The sequence below is a fragment of the Mauremys mutica genome, chromosome 2 (genome assembly GCF_020497125.1).
Source record: "Mauremys mutica isolate MM-2020 ecotype Southern chromosome 2, ASM2049712v1, whole genome shotgun sequence".
Taxonomy (NCBI): Eukaryota; Metazoa; Chordata; order Testudines; family Geoemydidae; genus Mauremys; species Mauremys mutica.
The window spans coordinates 235520815-235541259 of NC_059073.1; the positions used below are offsets into that span (position 1 = coordinate 235520815).

Genomic DNA, 20445 nt, shown 5'->3' on the forward strand with positions numbered 1-20445 from the left:
TCATTGTTTATATTCACTCTTGATCATGAAGAATTTGCCACCTGATATGCTCTCATATTCCTATGACTGCTTGAAAATAGCTGCCATCCCTGGGATGTTTTGACTTTACTTTTATTGCAGAGAAAATTCTTCCATAAAAACCCTGTCATGCTGTTTAAACATCCTGTACATGTCATGTGGGTTATTTATAGAATGGTGAGAGTTTTGAAAGGCTAGTGCACGCTCTTTATTTAATAGGTCTCTCAAGTCAGGAGCACGCAATAAGGCACTAGAAAAAAAATCTCTGAGAAATATTGTCATTTGAAAGTCTTCCACCTCAACTGTTCTCCTTCTCAGCTAAAACTAAAATTCTTGTATATATATATAGAAAGATTGGAATCTTTCAGGCTCCCTATTCTCATCCCAAGCCTTGTGGGTGAACACAAAAAGCACAAGGTGTTTTGTAGGAACTTGTTTGCCAGAATTTGAAAATCTCTCCGACGGGTCACTTCAACACAAGTTACGTTGTGTAAAACAGCTGCAGTTGTAAGGATAAGCATAAGTTTCATCTACTGGTGACTCAGGCGGCTGTCTTCCCTTTGAGGCAATATTGTACCACTGCCTCAGCATAGTGCTAAATTCCACCAATCCTGCATCTTTAGTTTTTTTTTTAAAAATAGGAAGTGAATGTTCTTTAATGGCACACTTTGTAGGATAGGTGGAATTTAAAGGACCAGGAATATTTACAAACACATGTTTTATTATAAAATTATTGTATAGACACTCCAAGCAAGTGGTCCAAGTTTTACAGACCAACAAAAGGGATCACCCTTTGGTTATTTGCTACTTGTTGAATTTTCCCCTGTAAATTAAAGTTGAAGGACCAGACTTGGACTTGATGTAATGGGTGCAAAACCTCCTTTGACTTGCAGGCCAGAACCTGGCTTGAAGACTATCGACACATCTTTCAGTCCCTTTATATTAGAAAAGGTCTGAATCAACAGTATCATTTTCCTTCACCCTTTCAGTGGCTTAGGATATATGACACACATTTTGGGAAGGGCACTCAGGCGTCCCTAGATCTCAAATATTGAATAATATATATATAAAAATAAAGAAAAAAAGGATTTTTTTTTTAAAAAAGAGAAGTGACTGGGCAACCATGAGAGATGAAGCATGAGAGTGCTTACTACTAGTAAAATAAAATAATTTTGAAGTATTAGCATCAAAGTGCCTGATCTAAAGCCCGCTGAAATCATTAAGGCTCAGATCCTCAACATTATTTAGGTACCTAACTGCCATTGAAAACAAGGTCATGATGCATACGTACAAGGTCATGCTGTGCGGAGGACAACATTTTGTATAGCAAAATGGCGTCCCTCTTGTGGTGTGATCTTGCATGTATGGTGCATGCGAGGTCACACTGAGTGGAGGATGCCATTTTGCTCTTCAAAATGGCCCATGCTGTCTTAGGTCTTGGGAGGAAATAATTTATTAAAATGGGGTTGTGCTGGCAAAAAGTTTGGGAACCGCTGTGTTATGTCTGATGTCCTGAAAACTATGCAGCAAAGTCTAGAAAATATGCCACAGTGTACAGTTAATACCTCAAGATGCCTGGGATTCCGTAATAACCTCAAATTGCTACAGTAACTCATTGACATAGATGTTCATGAGAATATTGGGAACCAAGGGGATAGAAAATGAGAAACAGGGCACCCCTAAATTATTGGGGTGCAGAAGTATGAATAAGGAAAAAAGGATTGGAATCCTTCTGCATATGTATGAGCCTTAGCAGGCACAATGATAACTCAGAATAAAAGGGGTTGCCTGACCTGTGTGATGGGGGAACCTATGGGAAGACGGTAGGATAGCAACCACTGGTGATGATGGTAATAATGATGAAGATGAGGAGAAGGAAGATAATGACTGACACTCCAAGGTCCCCCAGCAGGAGATGTGCGTGATGCTAGTCATAGGGCTAAACACTTTGCTCACTCGTTCTCTGCTGTTGTATTTGTTTGTGAGATTGTTTATCTCTTTAGTAAGATTCTTAATAAAAGGACAGTTGAGAACTAAGCACATCAGTTGTGGTCATTGTTCTTTGTGTGCTCCATTATAATGATAATCCTAATGGTGATTCTCACTCTGCTAATCCTGGTACTGTAGTTGTTCAACAGGCCAAACCCTTAACCAAGGACACTGTAATCTAATATAAAACAATCAACAATCAATATGTTATTCCAGAAATTAATAGGTTACAGAACATAACAAAAATATCATGATGTAGGCCTCACAATATAATTTAATTTTTAGTTATGTTGTAGCATCACAGAGGCACTCTCATTGTCAATATAAACACACAGATTAGGTTCTTTGTTTTCTGTGTTGGTTCAATTGTTAAAGAACGTTGATTTGTGTGAAGAATTCTGGTCAAGAATCCTTTAATCTGAAATCCAGCACTATTACAATTTTTCTGGACTAAAAATTAAGGATTTAATAAGTTTTGGTTGCTTTTCTTTTTTTTCTTGTATAGAAGAATAACATCTTTCTTCCATCTATTGAAATTTTCTTTTTTATAAAGCATCTTGTTACCATATTATCAGTTTTTGTTCTAATAACGGACCCTTCAATTCTTGTCAGTGTCCCTGGTGGATTAAGAGGTAAACGGAACTGGATCTTAAAAAAAACACTAATCCATGACTGGATCTTGGAAGCAGGATAAACTGAAGGGGAAATTCCACATTTGGAGGAGTACATGGGAAGGAAAAAAGGAGCTATTTTTATAGCAGATTTGAACAAATATGACAGCTGTTAGAAATAGCTTAGATGTTCTGTATCGCCAGAAGAAGTCCCATTGCAAAGGATTAGCGAGGGTAGTGCAGATGAGGCAGGCAAAGGTGCAAACTTCCCTAAATACAGTTTATCACATGATTGTAGAAATTTATCATGGAGATTTCAAAACCAAATATATATTAGAGAGAGAGAGAGAATAAGTATCTATAAATGTATTATCTATAGACAAATATTAATCTCTATATATGTACACTGAAATATTCTGACAATGTCCTTGAGGAAGAACATCTGGTGTCACCACATTACCTAGCACTTGTTTCCTTTTAGATTATTCAGGATCTGTTTAGACTGAATTTTCTGCCATTCCCTGTGATCTTTTATCTAACACTTTTACCTGTATTAATGCGTTCATCATTCTCTTTTTATGCTGCCATCCCTGTTTTATTGTCACTCTCCCCAGCACATTGTTTGCATCCATCCTAAAGTATTCTTATGCAGTACCCTGTCACAGCTTGAAAAATATATGGTTTGTTATTCATTCTGTGTAGAGCTTGTTGGGCTTTTTCCATATTGACTTCTTAGGTTCTTACAATCCAGTCTTTTATTACTAATAATAAATTCTAACACTACAGTCAATTTTATTTCAAGTAGAAAAACCTGTCATTGCTTTGTCACTTTTTGCAAATCTCACTAACATAGCAAACCTGAAGTAAATATCAATATTTGGAAAGTTAGAGTTTATAGTTTTGTTCCTACAATTTTTAACTTTTCTTAGTTGGGGGAAAACAACTAACCATTCTGATCAAGAACAAAATGATTTTTTACTATATACACCTTATTACATTACCTTTGTTTTATATTGGTTGATGTTTGTAGTGATTAGATGTGCTGTGGTCAAATGTTTATTTATAACTATACCTGGAATTCCCATGGTGTCATTCTGGGTTGCAATCCAGACCCATGAGGGGCTTTGTCACTCCTGCCCTGCAAACTTGGGTGCCTCACAATGCTTTGCTGCTGTAGCTCCTATCTGGGCCTGCCAGCATGCAGGTAACACTTGAGTGTCTGCATAGTTGCAGCCTGCCAGCCACACATTAGTCACACTCTGACTTCTACCACCCTTAGCTACTACTTGCAGAGTGACCTCAACACACTCCCAGTCCTATATTTTTCCTCAAAACAGGTGTTCTGCACTGTCCAGCCCTGTCCTGAATAGTTCAGATATATTAGGTCCATTGCCCCTCTCAGGGGATCAATATGTAATATTGCAACCCTAAATGGAGTTACCCAAACAGTTCACAACACTGGATTAGTTTTGATTAAAGAATAAAACAAGTTTATTTAACTACAAGGAGATAGGTTTTAAGTCAGTACAAGTATAAGGCATTAAAGTCAGAAACGATTGCAAGAGAAATAAATACAAAATGCTTCCTATACTAAAACTTAAACTAGACTCAAGGTGAAGTCCTTTACCACATGTTTCCAGTAACATTGCTGACCAAATTCTCAGGCCAAGATCTGCTCCCAAAGTCCGTTACTTTTGTCTTATGAGGTGAAGGAGAGAGAGACTAGAGACAGATACAGGAGAGAATTTGGGGTGGTTTTTCTTTACTTTTACAGTTTAGTCACACTTTGAAATGCATTTTTCTGAAGGTGACCCCTAGAAAAAGTTAATTCCCACTGTGAGGATGGAGACAAGGAGTCTGGTGATGAAAGAGATTCCATGCTGTTGTTTGCTAAGATGCAGATCTGTTTGTTCCTGCTTCCCTTCCTTGCCAAAGAATGGTCACTTGATAGCTGATTTTCCATCAGCTTTGATGAGACCTGGCTAGAGGTGTCAGCTTGTCCTCTGTCTTTGAGAAACAGGTTTACCCACTCCCCAACTTGTCCAGTAAACGCACTTCAGTCATGATTTCAGCTTATCTTCATAACTTTACATGTAATGTTGCTACACACATTTCAGCATGATATTGACCAGCAAGGTACACCCTACCTTGATATAACGCAGTCCTTGGGAACCCAAAAATCTTACCGCGTTATAGGTGAAACCGCGTTATATTGAACTTGCTTTGATCCACCGGAGTGCGCAGCCCCCCCCCAGAGCACTGCTTTACCATGTTATATCCAAATTCGTGTTATATTGGGTGGTGTTATATTGAGGTAGCGGTGTATTCGTTTTCATATGATACCTCACAAGGCATATTTTGTACAAAAATTATTACAATGGTGTGTAGGGTGTGAATACAAGGTTGCATTCGGTCACACATGGATAAACCCTGATAAATTCACCTTTGAAATCTTGGCCAAGGCATTCTTGGTCATCAGTCCTGAAAATGTGTTCTCCATTCTTCAATTACAGAGCAGTTATTTTTATATTACCAATAAATCCTCACATTCTGTCTCCCCCTGGTGACTGTAAAATCTTCTCCTCAAGAAGAGCGTATCATGGTAACTCCAGATAAAGTTTGTTAACCACACCTTCATCTTGACTGGCTCATCAGCATGCAAGTGTGTGTGTGTGTGTTTTCTTTTTGCTCAAATTTACTGGCTTTATTAATTAGTCTTATTTTTGCACCTAAAAATAAACACTAAAAAATGATGGACTTCTATTATGTGATATTTTCATGAAACTCACTTGTGTGAGTGATAGAGAGATAAAAAATAAGCCAGGTAATGCCAATATATTAAGAATGCCAATGTGGCTGTCATGTACATTCTACAAAGCATACGCCAAAGAAAAATGCTGGCATCCTTTGTGTTGAAATATCAGCTTAGTTAAAGGATTCACGATGAACCATTTGTCTTTTAGCCTACCCCCACCAGTTCTGCCAGCAATTCTCAGTGTCTGCCAAAATGAAAAAGGGAGGGCTGCCAAGAGGGAGGATTTCAAAGTGTGATTTTTGTTTTGTTTTGTTTCAGTTTTCTCTTGGTCTTAGAGATATTTTATTGCCTAGAAAATCAAGCAAGTTGGATGTTAAGATAAGCTAATCAGGAAAGCAGTCAGGAGTGAAGGCCCCACTTGGGCTAACCTTTCTTTTGAGTCTTTACATCAAAATGGAGGGAAGACTGGCAAACATACATTGGCAGCAGAAACTATGTCAGTGGGAGAAGGTTTCCTGACGACATTCTGCTGTCCACACCAATGCGTCTGTCGGTGTAGCTTCTGTCACTCAGGGGAGTGGTTTATTCACACCTATGAGCAACAAAAGTTTTGCCGACATAAGCAGTAGTGTAGACATAACCTATGTTATCAGGAATGACTCAAACCACTAGACAAAAAGAGGGGGTTTTGTTGATATTCATTTTTTGTAAACAACTGTAAAAATGTGCAGAACTATGTAATTGTTAGGACTGTGTAAACAAAGTCCTACAATTTGTGTTGTATTTCTCCATATACAAAGTGTAAATGGATAGTCAGACTGAATCACTTTTATTTTAGATTAAAAAGAACTCCTCCTCAAGGGTGAGCAAAGATGTTCTATAACAGACCAAATATCTCCTCCATATCAGTCTGAACTGCAGTGAATGCGGAATGGCTGCCACTTCGTGCAGACAGCAGTCCTTGGTTGTAAGGGGCAGTACACAGAAACACTGGATAGGGAAACTGTGTTTCAACCATGGTAGTTCAAACCATGTTTATACCATCTTTAGAGCAGACCTACCAACACAGGACTGAATTGACCCCACCTCTGGAAATAACTATGGGAAGGATCAACATGTAGCTGTATCTACATGGCTTTCACTGGCTATATATGCCCCCGAGGGACTCAGCTTGGTTCCCCAACCTAGGGATTACTTTTTCCTGGACATTTCCCTGGGTCAAGTTGTATATCTGTGTGTGGGGACAATGCAGGTTCCTCCTCACTGAACATAGACCTAACCTACTCCTTGATCTTGGCTCCTTTCCATCCGTTTTCCACCTACTCCCCTCACTTGGTTCCTGTATCCATGGAAGACTCTCTGTGGGAGTCCCAGCCAAGAAAGGGGTGGGAGAACAATGCCACAGCAGTACCTGATCACTACTTTCACACGAGAGGGAGTAGATCTATCGGGTGCAGATGGAACCCCTTCTCTGTGAATGACTGGGGAGTGAGGAAGATCTTGGCTACAGCCTTTTTTTCTAATGTAGACAGACCCTCTTAAGTCTGAAAACTATGAACAAGGAAAATCTCAGGCTCTAATTTTGGGTTGCATAAGGCAATAAATCATAAAGCTATTTGGCAGGGGATAAAATTAATCTTTACTTCCTTCCCTCTTTGCATTTTTTTTCTAACGTAGGTTTGCAGTAAAATTACACATGCTGTTAATTATTACAGATATTCCAATTGACAAGTATCAGAACCATAAGTGATCCTCACCCCATGCAACCAAAGCCTTTAGACAGATGTCACATGTAAGTGCAAGCTGATATGTAAAACATTGATATCAACTATTTTTATAAATGCTTAATTTAGCATTTATGTCACATTCTACTTAAGGGTAAAATATAAAATTAATATTACAAATAAAGTAAACGATTAGCTGATTTCGCTGTCTTCACTGCAGCTGTGTCAGTGTTCACCATTATTATCCTAAAAGTTTGTACTACTGCTTACAGAAGGGTCTAGAATAACTGTTATGCAAACAACGCAATGCCTATGAACTACTCACATTACAAGCCCCTTTGTCCATTCCACAGCAAACAAAATGGATGATCTAGAGTTTTCAGCTGTTCAACATTTAACGGCAGGGTTTTTTTTATAGTTCACCTATCATACTCATGTGCAATCGAATGTGTCTTCCATATGCTGTTCTTGCCAACTCTGTCTCCAGCAATTATCCTTTTCTAGTACTCCATTGCAAAACACCTGCCAACAATGTGAAATTTGCAGGTGGTAGTTACAAAGCACTGCTTTTCTCTTATGTTTGCAGGCACCCTGTAGTGACAACTGAGGGTGTGTCTACACTGCAATAAAACACCCTTGGCTGTCCCATGGCAGCTGACGTTGGGTCAGGGGGCTCGGGCTGCAGAGCTACATAACTGTGGTGTAGATGTTCAGGCTTGGGCTGGAGCCCAGGCCCTAGGACCCTCTCCCCTTTGATCAGAGCCCAGCCTCCACCCCGAGCCCGAAAATCTGCACTGCAATTTTATAGCCTCACAGCCAGAACCCCACGAGCCTGAGTCAGCTGACCCAAGCCAGCCAGGGGTGTTTTATTGCAGGGTAGATATCTCCTGAATGTGATGACTCTGACCACTTGCAATGGAGGCCATGACACAGGGCAGGTCAACTGAACTGCCATCTCCATTTACCATTGATCCAGATGACTGTTGAGTATTCTTACCCACTTTTTCATGTGGAGGTGGGTAGTAAAGCTGCTACATTCAAATGCAGAATAATTTCAAACTAGGTGTTAGTGGAATTAGGTGGCCTTCTCCTTACTTTAAATAATTTTCTTCCTCTGCCCCTTACCTAAAAATTAGATTTTTTTTGTAGTTTAAATGTAGTGAGACAATTGTGGACAGAAATTTTTAGCTAAGACTAGCTAATTGTTGACCCTGGGAATGAAAGCCTAACCTCCAGTTACGAGTAAAATATAAGGCTTCTCCTAAAATATGCCATTGCCGGTGACTTGTCAAACTGACAGTAATGTGCCTGTATAGATCAAAATTCTCTCTCTCTCTCTCACACACACACACACACACACACACACACACTCATCATAGAAATGTAGGGGTTATAAGGGCTTGAGAGGTCATCTAGTCCATCTCCCTCAACTGAGGCAGAACCACGTATACCTAGACCATCCCTGACATGTGTTTGTCTTACCTGTTCTTAACAGCCTCCAATAATCAGGATTCCACAACCTGTCTTGGTAACCTATTCCAGTACTTAATTACCCTTACAGTTAGAAAGTTTTCCTAACATGTAGTGATATTTGCCTTTCACAACTGCATCATATTGTTGGGTCATATTTAATTTGTGATGCACAATAACCCCCAGGTCCTTTTCTGCAGTACTACTTATTAGCCAGTTTTTTCCCCATTTTGCATTTGTGCATTTCGTTTTTCCTAATTTTGGGTTGCATGAGGCAATAAATCATAAAGTTTTATGATTAGTAATTTGCACTTGCCTTTATTAAACATCATCTTGTTGATTTCAGACCACACATGCTGGAAATATCCATGTGAAAAACTGCAGAACCATGTGATAATCTGCACTTACAGTTCACCTTTGTCAGCCTCAAATACATTTTGGTTACTAATACACCTCTGTTGGGACTACTAGCATCTAAACCTATGAGCACTTTGAAGCATTTGCCTTTAAAACAACCCAGCAACCTCACAGAGAACTTTTTCTCCCCGTGTCCCATAAATATGAAACTTCTCCTCCATGCCTCTCCATATTACACTGATCTGAAATTTAGGATGGTTGATATGTGCATCATGCATATCTTTGACCAGAAGAACAGGTTTCAGTTCCATTATTTCTCATGCTCAGGACTAGAATGATTTTAGAGAGCTAAGAGTGGGATTTAGGAGCATTTGGTTAGATTACAAGATATCAGATCTTTACAGATCACATTTTTAAATCTGAAAAAGCTATTTTAGGTAATTTTATTAGTAACTTTTATTTGTCTTTCAAAGTCTATCCAGATGGACTCATGGTACTCAAGTACCTGGTATTATGGGCAGAAAGATATAAAAATAGAACCAGTACAAATTTTTAAAACTTTCTCAAACACTTCTGAAGTAGTTTGTTTGTAAAATACATGACACATACAGAATACATGATGGTGGGGTATGGTATAAACATTTTATTAGTACCAATTTTGGATGACATGTATGACTTTGCCACTCATGAGTAATGCAGACAACCCAAATTCTTGTCAATAAAACCTTCATACCACACTATCATGTATTTTATGTTTGTTTACATTTTGTAGACATGATTATACATATTCCCATACTATTTATTACTCTATACAGACTGATAACAGTTTAATTCAGTACCAGAGGGGTGCTATTTGGGCAATTATTGTGAATGAATACTAAGCACATGGGCCTGTATTATTCCTTGGAGACAAAACTTGGCTATAATTAATATAAATAGGGTTCATTTTAGGGGCTGCTCGACAGTGACTAGTTTCTGTAGTTCTCCCTGACTTTCTAGTTCCCAGGTTACTAAACACAGCCTAGGCCTTCCCCACACAGAGTTTCCTAGGCCTCTTGCTGCTGGCCTGGATTACACAGTCATGAAAGAGACTGCTGGCTAGAGCTGTGGAAATAACTGATTTTTCAGTTTGCTGGCAGTTCTGAAAACAGACTGAAAATGTTTGTCACATGGAAAAAAATTATTCAGAATTTTTTTGTTTTGTTTTTATTGGGGGTAGGGAGAACAATTCCATGGAATTAACAAGAATTCACAAAATGTTTTGGTTGATCCAATTCTGCTGCATTACTGACTTACACCACATGTCTCTCCCATTTAAAGTAAAGTGAACACTAAAGCAGCAAAATATTAACTGGGCATATATAGAATAAAATGTTTCCCTCATTCAATTGAGGTTAACAGCAAGCTATAGTATCCAGACCACTGTCTGTGGGGTGATGGATCACATCCCACTGATCAGTCATGGGGGAGGTTTGTTAACTCACATGTTGTACTTCAGAAGAGTTCTGAGTGTAAACTTGACTGCTTGTGGAGTGGTGTCATCCCTATCATCTTCCTCCTCTTGCTTGGCCAGAGGCCACCTCTGACCTCTACAGGCTTTGAAATATGATGCATTTTCCATTACAAAATATCCATTCCTCTGAGCAGTGATTAAAGAGTCTTTGAAGTCACCACAAAGGCTCCTTAAGTCTTTTCCTGGACTAGGCAGTCATGGAAGGTTCTGCTGACTTGAACAAGCCCCACTCCTTTCACAGGCTCATAGGACCCAAAAGGCAGCAGAACCAACACAGTCCCACTCAGCTGGCCTGGGACAGGGGGGCCACATTGCAAGTTCGGTCCTCCTTCCCTGTGGCCACAGAGCTGTGGCTACCAAGAGCCATGTCTGGAAGGTTGAGAGGGAGGAGGTTGTAGAGCAGGTGTCAGACTGGTAAAGGGTGCTGACATTGCCAGGGAAACTACAATGAGGCATAGCCAACTTTGAAAACCCGAGGTTACAAAGCGGCACAATGGCTGTGGAAGCTACTGCAACCCATGTCTGCATTAATGGCTGCAGAGCAGCTTACAAGTGCTCTGCTGCCTGGAATCTGGTTCCTTCTACCTCTACCCCACAGCCTATTCCTGTGCAAACTCCATTTACATTCTACAAACAAAAACCTGGCTTTAAAGGAATTGAAGCTGGTTAAGTATGACATTCCCACCAATGCAAACCCTCAAAAACAAGGAAGTACCCCTCACAACCATACCCTTGTGCCCACACATTGCCTCTCACAGTAATAGACTCCACAGCTTCACAAGGAACTTCCTTCTGCTTCTGATGAATAAGGAAGACCAGGGCATACCACACATGACTCTCCTTCACAGTGTGATGCAAAATCTTGATTACAACCTAAGCAACATTAGCAGATATTCAAGGCTGACACATGTACAGGTTAAGCAGGGAATGTATTTGTGAAGGAAATATGAGATTATAATTAATTTTTTGTTATGATATGAGGTACCAATAGAGTAAAAAGCAGTAAAATACTTTGTACCATGAAAACAAGCACATATGAGTCTGAACACAAGGGGAACAGATCTATCAAGTAAGAAGGTGCTATTTTTACATCAATAAAATGCACATTAGTTTTGTTTTGAATTTTAAGAGTGTCTCTTTTATTTAACATTTTTATTGTATTGCTATTTTTCTTAAAAGAACATTATGGGGCACCCTATGAAAATCAGCAGAGGAGTTGGGAAGCTAGAGGCATTCCAAATGCGCTGTCGGTGCAAAATCCTGAACATAAACGTGGTTTGACAGAGATTTGGCTTTCCTTCAATCACTCATTATATTCAAAAGGCAGCATCGCATGTTCTTCGGCCATGTCGTCAGAATGGACAAAACCACACCAGCACACAGTGTTTTCAAACTAAGTGGGTGCACGCTGTGACCCGACATTGCACCGCCTTCAAGGGTACCCTAGAGATTTGTGGATTCACAGGATGCCTTATGCAATGCCATCAACAGTGGTCACTCTGGCTAGCACAATGGTCTTTAGTAGACTGTGTGTTTGATGAAGATGATAGAGTCGGGAGGGGCTTTACAATGGAAATTATTATTATGCAGTACACCAGAATTACTTGATTGTAGTATAGCTGATCTGGTCTATCATATGAATACATCTTAAAACATTTTTTTTAAATGAACAGTAAATATCTTTAGAAAAGTATGGTGAAAATCCTTAAAAAGTTATCACATACCTAAAATAACCATGTTACAAAGATCAATATCACAACTGTTTTGAGTTTTTTCAAAATGCCAAAACTGGTATCATGGTATGACCTAAGAGGCTAATTTTTCTTTTTAATCTGAAATTGCTTGGTTTTATCAGCAAAAAAGCATTCAAAACAAATCAGCTACAGTTAGTTCTTTTCACACTGGCATCATCTGAAAATGACTAAAAGCCATCTTTTTACACTTTGTTATAAAATGTGCTCTTAGCCCAAGAACTTGTATGTTGAATATGACTGTAAATAGGGTGTGATAGAATCCTTGTAAGAATGGGGCAAATGTTGCTCCCTTGTAAGAAGGGAGCAAGATGCTGGGAGCCTCTACTGGGGCTGGACACTTTAGCATGCTGGAGAGCCCAGTTTCATGTTCAACACTCACAAAGCAGTAGCTTGGGACCTGAGAGAAGTGAGGGCAGGGCCAGTGGAACTGTGGTGATGTGAAGCCTCTCGTTTTGTTTCCCCTCTGCAAAATTGGGGATGGTAGACAAGGAACGTGGGAGCTACTGGAGTCCTGAGGCTGCACTGGTGGCTATACTGCTGCTCCAGTGCTTGGGAATGAAAACCATTATCCCCTTAGCTCTGCGGAATTCTTCTGCATGAATGCCTACACTTGGGCTTGCAGGTAGGGAACAGACAGTAATTGCCTGGTAATGCAGGATCTTTTTGTAATGAAAAGTGTCATCCATGCCACATATGTTTCATGGAGATGAATGTTTGAGATATTGTCTGTAAATGAGTTAAGAGTTTTATTAAATGAGATTTGTCCCAGTTAATTTCTGCTATGATGTCCATATATCTAGCTATCTTTGGGTTTGGTATTGGCTCCAATCATTGTTTTATCTGAGTGTCTATAATAGCCAAAGCAACAACAAATAGACCATTATTTAATTTATCAATCTTTCTATCAGGATGAAGTATGTGAACATCTTGAGAAAAGTGGATTATTCTGCTAGAAAACTCCCCCCATACATGTGGAATAATATCACAAAACCCAGCAAATCATAATCGATTGGTTGCCAATTCCAGGCCAAGGTGGGGGCATTATCCCTTTGCGCCCACTGCTGCTGACAAGCCTATGCTAAGACTGTTGAAGTAGCAGAAAAAACCTCTTACTAACATAAACAAATACAACCTCGAAAATGGATATTGCTGCATGTCTACATACGTCCAGGGGCCACATGGTGTCAGCGGGACAGGAAAACAAAAATGGAACAAGAGAAAGAAGAGAGTAAGATAGAAAAGAGATCCAGAAAGAGGGGAAGGGCTGAGAAACCAAAGGAAAAGCTACAGAGAGAAATAAAAGACTTTTACAAGTTTGACTTCAGGTAGAGCTACTGCTGTTTCTCTGTTGGGGTCACTTCAGGCAATGCCTGCCTATCACCACCAGAGTGGCTGTGGTTTAATGCCGTCTTCATGACGGGAGCAGTTCCCCTATCAAAGGCAAGGCAAAGGGCAATGTATTACAGCCACAGAGCCACGCCAGCGGTCAGGAGACAGATTGTCACTACCAAGAAAGACAGTAACAGTCAGCAAAGCAGCAAGAATGGTTGGTCTTTAAGGTATGTTTTTTTATAATTAAAAAATAAATCCCTGACAAAACACATTGACTCTCTGAAGAAGCAATGCGCTGTGAGGTGGCCTATGAACACTGCTGTCTAGAAAATGGTTTAAAAGTTGGAAGTCTCCTCCACCCTGTTTAGCTCTCTTTTAATTGAAACCTAACTGGGTTGAGATAAACTGGTGAATATGTTTTCGCGTTAGTTTTTTTCATCAGTTTGCTTTACCGTATTTTTCACCCTGGAAATGTAGACTCTTGCAAACACATTTTTTAAAGAAAAAACATTTTTCATACACAAAAAGCTAAGAAGTCACTTACTCATGGAAACTTGCATTGGGGAATTTTCAGCCAGGAAGAAGTGGTTTTTTGAGGGGGAGGAGGGGAAGGTTTAGGAAGGTTACAAAAATATAGTGAGAGAAAGGAGAATCTCCCCCAAAACTACATGGTTTAGTGAGTTAAGAACAGAATTCTGATTTCTAATCCCAGCCTCCTACTCACCTGAATACTACCTTGCTCTTACAAGTATAATTTAGCTAAGCCTCACAGAGTCCTTAGGAAATAGGCAAATAGCATTTTACAGAAGGAGGAAATGAAGCTCAGAAAGGAGAAGTGATGTTCTCAAAGCCACACAGCTAGTTGGTGTCAATTTTAATCCTGGTTCTTCTCAGGTCTGCTCTCAGTAAACTGGTGGCTAATCCAACAGATTACAGTGCCTCCTAGACAAGTAATTTAACCTCTCTAAGCCTCAGTTTTCTAACCTGGAGAATGGACCCTCATACTACTTCAGTACATCCCTCCTTCCTACATATGCAATAGACACCTGACAGTCTGTACATTTTAAAAATATTGCTTATGGTAAAAAATCAGTGTGCCTATTTTACAGAGAGGGAAACTAAGACCAAGATTCTTCACAGTTTTGGTTCTGACATTTACTTTCTGAGTGCCCCTCAGGATAGTACTTATCTTCTCTGAGCCTTATTTTCCCATCTGTAAATGGGGGGTAATGATATTTGCTTACTTCTTAGGGGCGGTAACATGCCTTCTCAGGAGGAGAGGTAGGAATAACATTCTGGACCACCCATTTTCCACCCAGATGCTTAGCCCCCAGCTCATGCTCCTCGACTACAATCAGAGTGAAAATTGAGTAAGGCCGTCAGAATTTGGCTCAGCATCTCCTCAGGACCAGTGTGTCACTCTATTGCCATGGACTTCCCTGAAGAAAGGATTGCTCCCATTCACTAGCATGCTTTTAGCAGTAAGTGTGCAGAGAGTCAGTTTGAAAGCAAAAGACCTCATCATGCAGTAAATATTCACTGAAAGAGCAAGAGTGAATGTTTAAAACGTTGCAAACCCCTGAAAGTTTGCAGCAGAAGGACAATCATTATTTACAATACAGTAGCACTGTATAAAGCTATTGAGATATTTAGTAAAAGACAGTGTCCTCCTCAAAATGCTTACAATCCTCGTTTAAAACAAGATGTAACGGGTGGGTAAACCAAACAAATGGTAGAGAAGAGACAACGGGGTAATAGTAACAGACTAGCTCTAGCTGCGTGCGCAATACATAGGCACAGGGATGGAGTGTTAGTATAATTTTCAGAAAGGGTAGTAAAGAAGTAACTTACATTACAAACATCTTTGCAGAAGACTATTCAATGAACTACAAGATTTGGCTTGTGTCAAGCAATGCCTTCCAGGGGTGAATATAGAATATTCTTGACGCCAATTACTATAGTTTCTATGTGTGTTTATAGAGACAAATGGCACTGGATGCCACAAAGAGCCGTTTCAATTGCCAAAGGCTCTTTCTTCATTCATTATACACGGAAAAGCCTTATTAAAGGAAACACCTTTATTACAGTGCTGCCCGCTCGCACTCTAATAGTCAGGATGGAGTCAGTCATCAGTATGTCCATTATGAACCTCCTTTCTCTGAGGGATTTTCTTTTTTTAATTTGGCTGTAAAAAGTTGGCTCCTGGGCTGAACACAGTCATACAAAACTCTCAGCCTGGCAACAATTTTCTGTTAACAATTAAAAAAAAATGTTTTTTGGGGGAAGGGCACTTTTTAAGTTAAAAGAATGAGGAAAATGTTAAGTTTTTTCCTTTTGACATTGTTCTCAATTCCAACTGAAAATATCCCAGGCAGAAGCAGAGAAGGGAACGGAGCAGCAGCTGCAATGACACTGGGGCTCTATTCCTTGCTCTTCCCCAACAGAGAAATACCCAGCTGGGCTTAGGCCAGTTTTTTCCTGGACCACTCCTGGACACACATTCCTGTAGATGATCTGGCTGTCACCTACCTCCGATGAAGATTCTTCAAGCCAGGGCCGGCTCTAACTTTTTTGCCACCCCAAGCAAAAAAATATTTTAAAAAAGCGCTGCTCTGCTGAAACACCCCCCCGAGCGCCGCCCTGCCCCGCCCCGCCAAAACACCCTCCGAGCGCCACACCACCCCGCTGAAACAACCCCCCCACCCCCCGAGCGCCGCACCACCCCGCTGAAACAACCACCCCACCCCTGAGTGCTGCACCACCCCGCCGAAACAACCCTCCAACCCCCAAGCACCACACCGCCTTGCCGAAACAGCCCTCCCACCCCTGAGCGCCGCACTGCCCCGCCGAAACAAACAACCCCTGAGCGCCGCCTGGCCAAACCAAAAAAACCCCAAAAACCCCAAAAAAACCCTCGAGTGCCGCCCTATCGAACCAAAAAAAACCCCAAACCCGAGCACCATCCCACCACCCGAAGATTGGCTGCCCCTTACAAGGTGCCGCCCCAAGCACGTGCTTGGTCGGCTGGTGCCTGGAGCCGACCGTGCTTCAAGCAAATTTTAAATGGCAACAAAGAAATGAAAGATGATATCCAAACAAAAATTGAGGATTCAGAAGCCAAAGTGACTTCCCTGCAAAAAGAAATGGAAAACATGGTAACCAAAGTAATCAAGCCAAAGATGCAAGTGGGGAACTGTAGACGTCCAGTGTTGGGGCTCGGCCCTCTCAGGTACGGCCGGAAGCCAGGCCGCCTCACACCACGGCCTAAACCAGCAGTTCAGTCTCCAAAGGTCCAAGCCCTAGATCAGGGCGGGGCAGCGAACAATAGTCTAAGGGCTCAGATCCTCAGGCAGGGGCTGAGCAAAACCAGCAGTAATTTATGCCCGAGCCCTTAGTCAGGGCGGGGCAACAGACAGCAGTTCTGGGCTCAGGCCCTCAGGCAGGGGTTGAGCAACAACAACAGTAGTCCAGGGGCTCAGGTCCTCAGGCAGGAGCTGAGCAGCAACAACAACAGTAGTCCAGGGGCTCAGGTCCTCAGGCAGGAGCTGAGCAACAACAACAATAGTCCAGGGGCTCAGGTCCTCAGGCAGGAGCTGAGCAACAACAATAGTTCAGGGGCTCAGGTCCTTAGGCAGGAGCTGAGCAAACGCCCAACAGGTGAGTCCAGACTTCTATGCCTGAGTGCTGGTGTGAGGGGGAGACTGCCACCCGTGAGTGGGGTGGCAGGGGGGACACAGGCCCACCCACTCCACTGTGTCCCAGCCCGGGGCCCTAACAGCGGCAGTTAGTCTGCTGCTGTGTCGGTGGGGTCCTGACCGCAACACACCGACATCGGCTCGAAATCTGCGGTAGCCAGACTGGGGTCAGCTACCCCCGGGCTACTTCCCATCTCCCCCTCCATGGGTACCTGCTCATCTCTGGGGTCCGCAGTGGGGTCCCACACCATGGGCTCCTCGGCATGCTGAGGGCTGACTAGGTCGGGCTGCTCCTCAGGACTCGGGTAAGGGGGACGCTCGGGCAGCTCCTCGGGGTACTGGGCTCGGGGAAGGCTCGGCCAGTCCTGCTCAGGGTACCGGGCTTGGGGAAGGCTCGGTCCAGCAGGATCTCGGTCAGTAGCGTCTGTCCTCTCCGGCCGCCGGGCAGCAACTGAGCGCTGGGGCCAGGCCTTTATACTACCTGTCCCGCCCCTTGACTTCCGGGGGGTGAGGACAGGCGGCAGTGGCTCCGCCCACTGCGGCGGCGGCTGTTCTGGCTCGGCCCTCTCAGGTGCGGCCGGGAGCCAGGCCGCCTCACTACAGGAACATAGAGAACAAAATCACTGGAATCCATAAAAATGAAAATTCATTATCCCCCTGCACATGCATCACTGAGTATCTCATCTTTTACAAAAAGATGTGTAAATATGGACTTACTTACCTGACTTAATTAAACTAAATTTGAAAATTGTGGCTATAGGCAGACAACTAGATTGCTGTTGTATGGCTCTCCCCCATCCCCTCTTTATCATCTTCGGAGTTGGGTCTGAACTTAAATGAAAGATCCAAACATCCCTGGATTTGGATGCACTCAATATTTGAACTCAGATCTAGATGCAAAATTTGTAAATGACCTCTATCTTTATAATACACCAAACCAGAAGTCTGGATCCAAATACTCCTGAACTTTAGGGTATTTGAACTCTGGATCCAAATTCTGCAGCTTTAGTCCATGTCTGATATTTATTGTTAGGAAAAGAGTATTGAAGCAGGGCTTAGTGAATAGATCTGAGAAGGAAAAATTATTCTTTGACCTTACCGAACTTAGAATAGTTAAGGAATTGGCACAAGATATTTTCTGAATTTATGAATAATTATTCATATAGGAAATTAAATGTTTGGCTGCATTGTATTTTTAATATAACATATCATAAAGTTTAGATAATTCTCTCCTAAAATACATAATCAGTAATAATACTGAAAATTATCTATGTGATTATATCTACATGTGTATTTATTCCATGGTCACTAGAATTTTTTCCTTGACTTCTTATAAGCAGAAAAAAGAAACAACAGGTTGCGAGTGCTCATCACCTACAGTAGTGACAGCTAAAACGAGCACAGATTTCACAAAGGGATTCTAAGTTCACATATTCCTGCACTGTGATCTCACACTGAGAAAGGGGAAAATGTACTCATTTTAGCTGTCACTACTTTTCAGTCTCTTCATGTTGCCTTTTTAATTTATCATTTACAGCCGTACCAGACTAATAACAGAATCACTTTCATTTTTGGCAATTTTATGGTACTTTTACAGAATTCTTACAGGCTATTATTCTTCAGAAGGGGACTTTTATTTTTGATAAAGCAAGAAGGCATATCCCAGGCTTGGTTCAATAGAAAATCAGATAAAGGGGAAGTTATTTCATGCCAGATAACATGTGTGGAAAGGTGAAGAAAATGCACCACTGTATTGAAGATAGAAATAATCTGCTTGACTTCAATGAGAATTTAGCCTGAGTAAGGACTACAGGATTTGCCTCATAGTGATTTGGCTATATGATCATACAGGTTCTTTCAAACAATAATATACAAAAGATATATTTGTATCTTGCTGTGATTCCTTTACAGCACTGCAATAGTATTGGTGTTAAACTTTAAAAAAAATCATTATTTTAAACCGAAGGTCATACGCTGCTCTGAATCCCCTTTTTTTTTAAATGGGTTTTCCTAAGTAACCTTCAGAAATGAACTTGGAAGGAAGTTCTCTCTGCTTAAGATGCTGTCCCAATGTAAAAATCAATGTTTCTAATGGACACATCTGTTGTTTCAAAGCATTTTCCTAGTGAGCTGTTTGTACATTATCCTCATCACTACATCCCCACCATGAAGTATAGCTCAATGAATAACTAACAGATGATTACATTTATGAGTAAAGACTACTCATGGCAGACAGCTACTTCCTACAGGTGACAAGCAATCTTCTGCCAGGGCTTCACCTGACTAGTCATTTTGGGACATGATCACAAGGGTTGGAGACTGATGAAATTATCCTGTCCAACATCAAACACAAAGTGGGTGTAAATCAGCTGAGGCTGCAGCAGAAGGAAAACAACTCATTCTTTATGCTTTGCTGGCAGCTCCTACATTACAAATCCTAACAATATCATTAAGTGACCCTATTAAGAACTTCATTATTTTTTTGCTATCAGTGTGAGCTTGAATTTAACATTCAAACCAGATTGAAAAAATCCCATGAAACACAAAGTTTTGCCATTGAAAAAGAATAAAATAGTTTATTAGAGAGGATTAGAGCTTCGTGGGACAGCACTCTCCACATGTATACATAAAATATGTCTATTATGACTCTTCTTTTGACCTTGGACAGCCATGTATGTGCTGTACCATTATAATATCCCTATGGCTTACTCCATAAAAAGAAAATGATAAAAAGCTGGCACCTGCTGTTTAACCTTTTCTTCCTCTAGAATAAAGAATTGTTTTTCAAAAATTAGAAAAGAAAATAAGGACCACATCTGCTAATCATCTGCAATGCACATGCTGTAAAGGAACTGTAACAATGAAAATCCATTTTAAAGTTACCTTTTCGAAGGACACAAATGTTAGTAAAAATTCTGTCACTCTCATTGTAAAGGGGAAAGGATTTCTAAGGATTCTATTTACTACACATGCCAGGAATTTATATGCATCAATCCCATTTGTGCAATTGGTGAGATGACATGTAAATCCTCTGCATACCAGCAACAGAATACTAAAGTGTTCTAAGTACTTAACAGCATACTAAAAAAAAAAAAAAGCTTTAAAAACAACACAGCAAATCAAATCTTTGTAAATGAAACAAAATATCTATATTAGAAAAATAAACAAGGATTGACAGGGTCATATTGCAATCCATTAAAAGCCAAGTATTTTGCTCTTAAAAAATA

General features: G+C 40.8%; 1 long non-coding RNA gene across 1 annotated transcript in view; it reads left to right on the top strand.

Moving 5' to 3' along the window:
- Positions 1–20445, top strand: part of LOC123362802 — a 46185-nt gene that overhangs the window by 14733 nt on the left and 11007 nt on the right. The window lies entirely within an intron of this gene.